This window comes from Hyperoodon ampullatus (genome assembly GCF_949752795.1).
Source record: "Hyperoodon ampullatus genome assembly, chromosome: 10".
Taxonomy (NCBI): domain Eukaryota; kingdom Metazoa; phylum Chordata; class Mammalia; order Artiodactyla; family Ziphiidae; genus Hyperoodon; species Hyperoodon ampullatus.
Window position 1 is genome coordinate 71,787,635 of NC_136923.1, and position 11,018 is coordinate 71,798,652.

The 11,018-nt window shown below is 43.9% G+C and overlaps 1 pseudogene across 1 annotated transcript; it reads left to right on the forward strand.

Annotated features, from left to right (window-relative positions):
- The first annotated feature begins 2,963 nt into the window (after positions 1-2,963).
- Positions 2,964-3,337, forward strand: LOC307059649 (thioredoxin-like; annotated as a pseudogene). Its single transcript has 2 exons — positions 2,964-3,093; positions 3,154-3,337. The product of its transcript is annotated as a thioredoxin-like (transcript).
- Positions 3,338-11,018: the final 7,681 nt, after the last annotated feature.

The window sequence follows — 11,018 nt, forward strand, 5'->3', positions numbered from 1 at the left end:
AGCGGCCATGGCTCACGGGCCCAGCCGCTCCGCGGCATGTGGGATCTTCCCGGACCGGGGCACGAACCCATGTTCCCTGCATCGGCAGGCGGACTCTCAACCACTGCGCCACCAGGGAAGCCTTCTTTTTTTAAAAAAAAGTTATTTATTTTGGCTGCTTTGGGTCTTCGTTGCTGCGCGCAGGCTCTCTCTACTTGCGGTGAGCGGGGGCTACTCCTTGTTACAGCGCGCAGGCTTCTCACTGTGGTGGCTTCTCTTGTTGCGGAGCATGGGCTCTAGGCATGCAGGCTTCAGTAGTTGCGGCATATGGGCTCAGGAGTTGTGGCTCGTGCGCTCTAGAGCACAGGCTCAGTAGTTGTTGTGCACAGGCTAGTCACTCTGTGGCATGTGGGATTTTCCCAGACCAGGGATCGAACCCATATCCCCTGCATTGGCAGGCAGATTCTTAGCCACTGTGCCACCAGGCAAGTCCCTCCCTTGACTGCTTTTCTCGTCATACCCCTCACTCCTGCTCCCAGGGATCACCTCCCAAATAAGTCACCTGTACCCGAGTTCTCTCAGGCTCCAATTTCTGGGAAAACCAGACCAAGACAGGATGGTGTCTTGAGGTTCATTGAAATTTGCTTTTTGGCCTACTATCTGGTCATTTTATGAGCATTTCATGTATACTTGGAATATAGTCTAAGTGACTGAGATCAGCGATCTATGTTTCCCTTAGGTCACGTCTGTGAAGTGTTTTTATTTTTTGTTCCATGTTCACCATTCTTATCTTTGCCTACTTGGTATATCACGTACACAGCACATATCAGACATCTGTTATGTACATCACATCCCTTCAGTCTCACCTGCCCCTTGTTCCAGCAGCTGATTTCACATTGACATAAATGCCATGGTGTTTGTACTGACATCAGCTCTTGCCCCTGGGTTTCCCTCTTCAGATGGAGGCACAGGATGCCCACACCCTGCTCAGTGCCCATGCGTGTGCAAATGGGATGCATGGGAAAGGCAGCGCTGCATGGAGTCAGCCTCTGACTCATGGCAGAGGGGACATGACAGTCAGGTCTTCACTTCTCTCCCTGAAGGAGCTGACAGACACAGATTACGTCAAGTCTCAGAGGAGGGTCTGACAGTTTTGAGAAGTCAGTGGCATTGTTACCTTTCCCTGACGAACAGGAACTTTTGTTCTGAGTCACATCTTCCTGGCTTGTCTCTAATTTCAGCTGCAGATACTTTGGATAGTTCTAGATAAGCCTGAACTCGTGCTGACAGTGTCCAGCTCAAGTGAGCTACATGTCTTTGTGCTTTCTGCCTTACGGTCTTCTCTGAAGCCACAGAAGTCAGCCCTGTTCACGTGCAAGCCCAGGCTTGAAGGAAACTCGGAGTGAAGGGATGTTAATACCTTCAGGGCATATCTCCAATGGGAAGCAGGAGTTACAGCTAAATGCCCCAGATGCCTGTTCTTTATAGATTTTGGAAGACACTCCTTTCTCTTTCTCAGCAGTAGCAAGACTCTCTAGCATCACCATTAAAGACTCACTTTTCCTGGGTTGAATTACAGGTGGAAAGGGAAGCACTGGGTGATGGAGTGGTTGTGGTACCTGAACGGTATTGGGTAATGGAAACCCACGATTGTAAGAGAGCTTGACTTTAAAAGACTGATTTAGAAACCTTGAAGAATGATGGGCTCAGATCAGCCTCCTAGCAACTCAGGACATGCTGTGAAAGCCAGGACATTTCAGTAACTTGATTTAAAGAGATCTTCATCTCCTGCAGCTGGATGACAGATTGCATTGAAAATTCACTCTGAGCGTTTGACTGTAAAGGTGGCAGAGATACAAAGGATACTGAATGAGAACTTGACATGTCTCCTTTGCTAGATTCAGAGACTTGATAGGCGAAGAATGGGACCTCCAGACTCAAGATGGGTATATCTGGGTGGATGCCCCTGAGAATCTTGAACTTTCAGATGTCCCCTCAACTCTGCAGGCTTGGAGAAGTGGTCCTCCTACCCTAGGCTAGAAAGAAACAGTTTCCCGTTGTCTAGAGATCATGAAAAAATCACACCTGAGGCATATACCTTGAAAGATGTTGCATGCCCTCCTAAAAATCCACCTCTTCCCCTTATTACCTCAAAAATAACTTGGGTCACTGCCCCCCTCCCCAGCCAGGAATTGTCTCTGCCCTGAGAGGAAGAAGCTTCTTCACTGAAAGTGTTGCAAGGTCTGTTAAGTACATACTGTAGCACTTGTGAGAAATGGCAGGAAAGTTTTGTCTTGAGGATGTTGGACAGTGGGGTTAAGAATGTAAGGCTGCATAAGGGAGAGTGTGACACGAGAGCATTCCCCCAGGACCCAGGACCTACTATCCTGGCAGGGACATCTGGAAGTGTCCTAATCAGAGACTACTGAGATGGCTGTTTTGAAGCTTGGAGATGATGATGATCTATAAATGAGATGGAGATGCTTGAACTGCTTTGGCAGAGTGTTGAGAAAGGGGTCAGAAGGTACAGGGAGGATGTTACAATGGATTATCCCCTAAGATCAAAAAGTCCACTAAGAAGGCTGTGTCTTCTGGGCCCTTCTCAAAGACAAAGGCAATAAAGAATGCATTAGGGTGGCAACAACATCCTTGATAAGCTGTCCTTTACAGTTAAGGTGTAACAGCAGGAGATCCTGCTGTGGAATTAGGCTCCTTGCATCAATGGGGAAAGTAAGATTCTACACAGAGGTCAGGTGGTAGCATTTTATCTGACCTTGTGTCTAATGGTAATACTATAACAAGCAAGGTCTGTGTGGCCAGGGTATCTTAACCAATGTCAGTTTTCTGCAAGTCAATACAGCTGGTGTTTTAGGGTGAGATAGATGGGCAACTAATAAGAATGTTTCTGGAAGCTTCGTCTGGCGCCTTGGATCCACTTCCATCTCTTCCAGTGTAAGGTCACTGGTCAGACCCCAGCAGCCAAAATGGTGAAGCAGATTGAGAGCAAGTATGCTTTTCAGGAAGCCTTGAACAAGGGCAGGAGAGAAACTCGTAGTAGTCGACTTCTCAGCCACGTGGTGGGGGCCTTGCAAAATGATCAAGCCTTTCTTTCATTCTCTCTCTGAAAAGTATTCCAACGTAGCATTCCTCGAAGTAGATGTGGATGACTGTTAGGATGTGGCTTCAGAGTGTGAAGTCAAATGCATGCCAACCTTCCAGTTTTTTAAAAAGGGACAGAAGGTGGGTGAATTTTCTGGAGCTAATAAGGAAAAACTCGAAGCCACCATTAATGAATTAATCTAATCATGTTTTCTGAAGACATGACCAGCCTTTGGCTGTTTAAAACTTGTAAATTTTTTTTTTTTTTTTTTTTTGCGGTACGCGGGCCTCTCACTGTTGTGGCCTCTCCCGTTGCGGAGCACAGGCTCTGGACGCACAGGGTCAGCGGCCATGGCTCACGGGCCCAGCCGCTCCGCGGCATGTGGGATCCTCCTGGACCGGGGCACGAACCTGTGTCCCCCGCATCGGCAGGCGGACTCTCAACCACTGCGCCACCAGGGAAGCCCTGTAAATTTTTTTATTTACAAAAAGGAAAGATCAAGTATGAAGACTATATACCTAACTGCTGTCTGATAAGTGACAATATTAACTGTACCCTTTAAAAAAAAAAGAATATTTCTGCACTTGTATAAAACAAGTCTGATGTCAGCTATTGCAATGAAAAGAATAATCACAATCTCTATAAAGTTTCTAGGTCTGAGCCAGTTTTCTTATTGGAGGAGAATGGGTTTCCTTGAGGAAAGACCTACAGTAAATCACCAGAAGTATTTCCCCAGTTTTTCCTCATAAAAAGAACCATTTTAGAATAACTATACTAGGTAAAGCATGCCCAGACTTTTGAGGTCTACTAGAGTCTGAAGTGACATCTATACCAAGGAACCTAAGACGCCACCATGGGCCTCATGTTAGCATAGGGTATATGGAGACCAGGTGATAAATGGAGTCCTGGTTCAAGTTCATGCCACAGTGGGGCCAATGGTTCACTGGATCCATGCTATGTTTCCCAGTCCTCAGTGAAGAGATTTGATAGACTTAGCCTGTTAACTCACAATTGGCCCATTGACTGGTGGAATAAGATATTAAAAGGTAGGGAAAACCAAGTAGAATCCCTGAAACTGTGTCACCATCCTAATCCATCCCAACCTCCAACTATGTATCAAGAGCAATACAACTTCCCTGGAGGAATTACAGCGTTTAGTACCAAACACCTCAAGGATGCAGGGACAGGGCTCTCTTATCACCCCCATCCATTCACGTTTCTGATCCTTATAAAAACCAGAGATGGGCTTCCCTGGTGGCGCAGTGGTTGAGAGTCCGCCTGCCAATGCAGGGGACGCGGGTTCGTGCCCCGGTTCGGGAAGATCCCACATGCCGCGGAGTGGCTGGGCCCGTGAGCCATGGCCACTGAGCCTGCGTGTCTGGAGACTGTGCTCTGCAGCGGGAGAGGCCACAGCAGTGCCAGGCCCGCGTACGGCAAAAAAATAAATAAATAAATAAATAAATAAACCAGAGAGATGTGGCTGATGACAATGGATCATCCTAAACTTAAGTGGTATCCCTAATCAGAGCTGCTGTGCCAGATGTGGTTTCTTTACAGGAATGTATCAACGCAGCTCTGACACTTGTATGAAGCTATTAACATGGAAAAATGCATTTTTCCCCCAGATTCCTGCCAGTTAGGAGGCATTTGAAGTCCAGTTTAATTAGTACCTCCTTCATGAATGATAAAATCCATACAGAGTAGAGGATGTTAGAGACTGGGAGGAAATAGAATCCTCAGGTGAAAGCAGGACTTTGCAAGGCCTGTGTCCATCCTAATGGGAAGTTTGTTCTCTTGATTAGGGTACAGATCCATTCTTGTACAGAGCAAGGCAGAGAAGCAGCACAACAGGAATTGATCCTCACTGGTGAGCTACATTTTGCCTGGTTCCCTGGCAAAAACTGGTTTCTAGGCTAGGTTTGGCCAATGGGAGGCACTGGGGCAGGTGGGAGAGAAAGCAGCCAGCACACTTCTCCACCTCTATGCCTGCTGTGGGTGGCATCTGCTGGCCTGCCCCGTCTGTGGTTTCCGCTCCTGCTGAGTAGTTGTACCTCTTGGGCTCTGATACCACAGCCTCTACCCTCTGCCCCTCCAGCCAGAGGTAGGAGAGGCTCCCTCTGCTGGTGACCTCTGGAGTGCCTCAATTTCCCATTTGACCTTTCAGTCCTTCTAACACATTTACCTTGATGCACTAGATACAATTCTCTCATTATAACCTTGTGAATTGGTATGATCATCCGGCTCCTTTCCTGGCTGGACCTTGACTGATACAAAGTGTCAAGGGACAGCACCTTTTGGGCAGTGTCAGGCAACCTAGTGGTTTCCGTCTCAAGTTAGTCTCTAGCTCCTGAACTTTGTATGTTCTTGAGTCTTTTTGCGAGATCAGGGCTCTACTTGCTCTTTCCATATTAGTCTCCAAACTTCTGGGCCTTGATGAATGTAACTCCTTGGTTATAGGCCACTTGCTGCACTTAATCTGCTCTGGCTGCCAAATCGCAGCTCAGTGATGAATCCTCAGACTGACCGTCGTCCGGCCCATTTGTGTTTTCTATTCTCCTTGTTCCAGAGCAGTATGAGGATGGAGAGTCTACAATGATGCTTGAGACATACTTCATGCAATGACAGTCTCTGAACTTGGTTCAAATGCTCCCCAAACTGAGTTGTGTTGCCTGGGGAGAATGCCTTTCCCAATTCACTCATCTAGGAGCTGGAGACCACTCATCGAGGCACCCAAACAGGAAATTGTTGGCTTCGTGAATGGTGGTGGTGGGGGACCCAGAAATAGACCTTAATCAAAGAACATTTAAACACACCAAGCTGTGAGCCTCCTTCATCCACCTGCTGGACCCAAAGGGTAAAGGTAACAATACTCACCCAGGAGCTCCAGAATAATTAAAAGCCTATGAAAAACAGTATCAGTTCATTGTCTCATCTTTGCATCTACATGTCAAAGACAAAGTTTTGGGGGATCTCTTCCTACAGATTTAGGTTGTGTTATTCTTGAAAACTTAAGCCCATCCTCCAGTGGAAAGTCCTTCCCATAGCCAACCTCCCATCCCGAAGACCTCAGACTCCTGAGGGACAGGATGCACCCCTCCCCACCATTTCAAGTCTAGCGGAAAAGGCTTTGGAATTTGGCTTGAGATGCAATTTCCACTGAAGTGGTAAATCTAGGACACTTGACTCAATATTTACTTAGAGACAACATCTCCCCAATGATCTCGAAAGCATAAATGCAATTCCACACATGAAGTGCATGTAATAGGTTAGGGGCCTCAGGGAAGGAAGGGTTGGGGGGAAGACGCACACACAAGTGTCTATTGTATGCCAGTGAGCCAGGTTTCAGCTAGTCCTGTCCCCAAAAGAGTCTTAGCCACTTAAGTTGGTGGTATTTATAGCCACCTTTAAAGACAGTGACACCTGAGCCTAGATCCCCCATAGGAGACCCTTTAACACGGGACAGCCTGATTCAAAGGCAAATGTGATGGACTACTCGCCTCCAACTTGGACTCAGGTTTGAACAAATCCATAGGAGTTCAAGCATACTACCTCCCCAGTACGTCTGCTTCAGGGGTTCCAAAGACCTTGGCCATCTTGTTAATGCTATCTGTAATGGGACCTCATCTTGCTGCACCTTCCTCGCTAGTCCTTTCCTCATTTGCAGGACAAGCTGAAGATGCCGGACTTCAAATGCCTCCTCTTAGTCTCCTCATCCAACTGATTTTGGTGGTACCTACTGTACTGAAAGCTGCCTTTGCAAGGCCACTTAAACTTGTCCAAGGGATCACAGCATTTTAAGTTCACTGCCTGATCATTCTAGAACAAGCATGGATTTCCTGAGAAGTCTCAGATCAGTGTAATAAGAGAACACATGCATAAGTCAGGGTTCTCCAGGACCTTTTAATACTTCATATACAGCCATTTAGAGATAGTACAGTCAGCTTGATGGTAGCAAAATAAGTTGCTATGTTAGTATTATAATAGACCATGAGTATATTATGCTAAATTCCTGGTTCTGTTTTATTATCAAGTCTAAGTACTTTCATGAAAAATGTAAGAAGTTAGAAGTTACACTGACTTTATACAGTTAGACTGGAATACAAATGCTGATTATAAGTTCAATTATAATTGGTATATATAGCTCTATAGTATGGTTTTCAACAAAGCATTTTTCTATAGCTACTTAAAATGAACAATATTCTACCTAGTGGCGGTACCATGGTTTACTCAATAAAGGCATGATTAAATATTAAGTATCTTAGCTTTTTCCTATATTTGGTCTTTTATGACTCAACTGCTAGAGGTAAAATTATCGAAGTAAGACCTGATGGCTGACACTGCCTGACTGCCTCTCGGAAGCATCTTATCAACTTGGACCAATTGGTGAGGCCAATCACAGTGTATCCCACCAACATCAAGTATTCAAGTAGATAACCATCCCTCGCTTTAGTGTTCACATCTACTCTTATGCAGTTACTTTCTGTATATTTACTGGTTGCATTTTGTGAGGTAGATTGTCCCTGGCCCATTATGTTGTTCTGAGATAGGGTGAATTTTATGACATGCAAGCTTTTTTTTTGTTTGTTTCATGTAAGCTTTTAATTCTGCAGTTTTTAGTATCTTCACAAGAATTCTGCAACTACAACCCCTACCTAATTCTAGGACATTCTGATATTCAAGTTAGTTGGTCTGCAAGTTCAGATTCTTCTGCCTGTTCAGAGGCATTTAACAGCATATTTGAAGTTCTCAGTTAGTATACTTTAACTTAAGAATTTCTATTTGTTTCTTTTAAAAATATTTGATATTCTCTAATTGGCAAGACTTCATATTTTCCTTTAGTCTTTTGAGCATGGTTACATTTCTTTAAAAATATTTAAAATAGTCAATTTAAAGTGTCTAATAAGTCCAGTAGCTAGGATTCCCCAGGACAGTTCCTGACTTCCATTTTTCTTGTGGATGGGCCATATTGTTTATGTTTCCACTTTTTATTTAAAACTGGACATTAATATAATATGGCAACTCTGGAGATTAGCTTCTCCCTAGGGTTTGTTGTTTGTCATTTGCTTACTTAATAACTTTACTAAATTTTATGAAGTCAGTATTTATCATGTGACCACTGAGGTCTTATTTGGTTAGCTAAGTGATTAAAGAAATCTGTCCAATCAGTAGCTAATCACCTGGGACCGAAAGTCTCCTAGTCTTTGCTGAGCGGATTTGTGCATGTGTTAGGACATGCCTTCAGAACTCAGGCTGGTGGTTGAAAACTGCCTTAGCCTTCATTTCCTGCTTGTTCAGAGCTTCAAGGTCAGTGAGAGGTAAGAGATTAGGGCCTTCTTGAACCTTTCCTGGCATGTGTACACCTCTATGTATGTGACCTTCTAGATTCCTAGGAATGTACTGGAGATTTTCAAAGATCCTCTGGGCATCTAATTTCCAGTTTTTCCTTTGAAGATTGTCGGTTAGCTCAATGGTTCCCCCAACTAATATATCCACCATCTCAGGCAGCTGCAATGTTAAACTATTGCCTCTATTTTTGACAAGTTCTCCCAGGGAAAAGTTTTGTATTAGGTGATCACTGAGTCAGGTCAAATAAAGATGGCTTTGTGAATAGGGTCTTCCAGTGGACCACCAGACTGGTCAAATAGTGATGGTTCTCCAGAAATAGGGCTTTGAAAGAGCTCTAATGTCATTCTGCTCTGGTGACTTCCAGGTTTTCTGTTTTTCAAAGTTACCACAGACCTGGGGGTAAGGATGGTGCAGAATAGAAATAGAACATTAAAAATTCCACAGCGCTTGCTGTTATCGAGATCCCCCTGAATTGCTGGAAGGTTTTATGTCCCAAGTTCTGAAATACTTGATTTTGACAATTTTTCACATTGTTCTTTGTTTACGGAGGAACTTGCCATTGTCACTGACATCATTTAGATAACTAGTTAAAAATATCAGCCCTTTGTAGCCTTCCTTGTGTCCACAAGGGAAGACCAAATATGATTTGGGAGCACATAGCACTACCTGACAATTATGTTTTCTGACTTCTCACAGTAAAGTAGGAGCATGACTGGGTTCTGGTCCCACTGTGGGAAAAGTGATGTACACCAGTGCTCCTAAGTCTGATCCATACACCAGTGCCAATCTACAAACCATTATCAGTCCATGAGTTAATGTGCTTGCATCAAATTATAATATGCATTTCCCTTCACGAGAAGACTTGCTGTCAAAATACCCAACTGAACTCAAGTGTGCTTATTGATGTCATTGACCTCCATTCTGGCACAAACTATTTCATCACTGAAAAGTAAAACAGTTTGTGGTCCAACATCTTCAGTACCACTGATATGTACTAGCACTAGGTCTGGTCATAAACCCTCTAGATATCATTCATTCTTCTATATCCTTGGAGACTTTGGAAGACATAGTCCAGGTTGAGTAACGGAGATGGAAGGAGCATGAATTCCTCCATCATTGCTTGGAGATGAGTCACTCAACCCTCATTGCTCCAATATCAGTGAGTAGAATATTTGTATTAAGTTACTGAGATTTGGGGAATATTTTAACCAAATCATGCTCTGGCCTACCGCACCACAGTGTATTTGCTGTATAAATTTCCTACTGCCTTCAGTATAGAAAACTGACATTCATTCATATATATCTTAAATTGTCTTTGTTAAAAGTTCAAGAAACAAAGAACTGCTTTACCTCTAAAGTATGATAAGCATTCCTGTTTAGTTTCTCTAGTCCATTTTTATACGTTCTACTCTACAGTTTTAGGATATGGAACAAATGGGTTGAGCAGTTCCAGTTAGTTGATACTCACCAATTTTAACTGTATCAACTCATTGAATAATCCTTGCATTGCCTGTTGATTTGTGATGCACGTGGCAACAGGAATACAGCTCTTTTTATTTATTTATTTATTTATTTATTTATTATTATTATTATTATTTTGCGGTACACGGGCCTCTCACTGTTGTGGCCTCTCCCGTTGTGGAGCACAGGCTCCGGACGCGCAGGCTCAGCGGCCATGGCTCACGGGCCCAGCTGCTCCGCAGCATGTGGGATCCTCCCGGACCGGGGCACGAACCCCTGTCCCCCGCATCGGCAGGCGGACTCTCAACCACTGCGCCACCAGGGAAGCCCGGAATACAACTCTTAAGGGTGATTTTTGGCTCACTCTGAATTATTGATTTTTTCACTGTGAGGTTGAAACCACTACAACAGTGGTTACTAGGATAGGGCTTGTCCTTTTCAACTCATTTTCAACGTCTTTGGTTAGTTTTTAAGGTAGTTCATAAAATTTCGACAGAATTTTTATATTCACCACTAGTCTTCCTAGGATTTTAGATTTTAATACCTTTTGAGGATAAAGTTTCTATTCAGAATGAATGCATTACTACAAAGCTGCTGGAGATAAAGAGGCTCAGGGATTTAGAAACTTAAAGGTCACATAGGAAGACACTAAGATGAAAGTTAAACCTGGGCCCGATTTCACAACCTTCACTTATTCCAATAAAGCATGCTACTTGCCAGTCTAAAAACTTCTTTTCAAGAAAAAAGACTTTAGTTGAACTAACTCAGTGAGCTTCTCTTGCTGATCCTACCAGGCTTATAGCATCCACCAAGATGTAACAGAATTCCAGACTATTATGCTCATCTCTCAAGAAACATTTAATAAGGAATTCCCTTTATTATCCTAGAGAGAACAGATTTCCTCACAACTAGCCAATATGGTTCTAGCAACCTAGGCCTGTATTTCTGAGCTGCCACTTATCCCAATCCTAAAGCCCACTATTTCGGTAGCCTTTGAGAAACTGGACAGGGACAAGAATACATCTTCTAGAATTCTGCGACTCCTCATCTATTTAACACCATTAGAAACTTGACCTAGCATTTTGGTGTGAATGGGGTGTCTTTGTGAGACCACTAAGCCAATTCAAGGGCA